This window comes from Citrus clementina, unplaced genomic scaffold (genome assembly GCF_000493195.1).
Source record: "Citrus clementina cultivar Clemenules unplaced genomic scaffold, Citrus_clementina_v1.0 scaffold_9, whole genome shotgun sequence".
Taxonomy (NCBI): Eukaryota; Viridiplantae; Streptophyta; class Magnoliopsida; order Sapindales; family Rutaceae; genus Citrus; species Citrus x clementina.
Window position 1 is genome coordinate 24,384,180 of NW_006261964.1, and position 1,150 is coordinate 24,385,329.

The 1,150-nt window shown below is 41.3% G+C and overlaps 1 non-coding gene across 1 annotated transcript; it reads left to right on the forward strand.

The window, feature by feature from the left end:
* Positions 1-729: 729 nt before the first annotated feature.
* Positions 730-836, forward strand: LOC112095484. Its single transcript, XR_002903857.1, has one exon. It is a non-coding gene; the product is annotated as a small nucleolar RNA R71 (small nucleolar RNA).
* The last annotated feature ends 314 nt before the right edge of the window (positions 837-1,150 follow it).

Below are 1,150 nucleotides of genomic sequence, written 5' to 3' on the forward strand. Positions count from 1 at the left end.
ACAGCACTAACGTTTTGCTTTGGATTCACCTCAGATTGTGAAGGCAACCTCCTTAATACTTGAGACTCCAGACGACTCACTGTAGTCGCCAATTGACTCATTTGGTTCTCCAAATTCTGAATGCTTGCTGTAGTTGCCTACTGAAATTGTTGAGTGTTAGTCGCAAGTGATTTAACAATTTCTTCAAGAGATATACCTGACTTGGAGTTTGACTGTAGAGGTGCTGGTTGTCTTGGTGGATACTGTTGTGGGAATCCTGACGGCCTAACTCCATAGCTGAAGTTGGGATGATCCTTCCATCCCGGATTGTATGTTTGTGCATAAGGATCATACCTCCTCTGAGGCATGCCTGGAAATCCTCCAACTGCATTGGCTTGTTCAACGGATTCTTCTTGAAGTGTAGGACACATATCGGTTGAATGACCCATATTGTAACAAATGCCACAAGTCTTCACCTGTTGCACATTACCTACAACAAACTTTTTCACAAGAGAAGTAAGTTTATCTAAACGTTGTTCAACTGAAGAAATATTTACCTCATTCACCTTCCTTGAAATGGGATATTGCCTGTTGCCAAATTATTGTGCATTGACAGCCATATTTGATATCAACTCCCTTGCTTGAGTAGGGGTCTTGTTCACCAACACGCCTCCACTAGCAGCATCTATCATACTCCTATCCATCAATGACAGTCCTTCGTAAAAATATTGAATAAGAAGTTGATCAGAAATTTGATGCTGAGGACAGCTGGCACACAATTGTTTGAATCGCTCCCAATACTCATACAAAGTCTCCCCAGGAAGTTGTCTGATCCCACAAATATCTTTTCTGATGTTGGCAGCTCTTGAAGCAGGAAAGTACTTCTCAAGGAACTGCTTCTTCAAACCATTCCACGTTGTAATTGATCCAGGAGGCAAGTAGTACAACCAATCTTTAGCTAGCCCATCTACAGAGAACGGAAAAGCACGCAGCTTAATCTGCTCTTCAGTCACGCCTTGTGGTCTCATACTTGAACACACAACATGAAACTCCTTAAGATGTTTATGAGGATCTTCACCTGCAAAACCATGAAACTTGGGTAATAAATGAATAAGACCAGACTTTAATTCAAAATTTACCTCCAAGTCTACATATTGAATGCAGAGTGGTT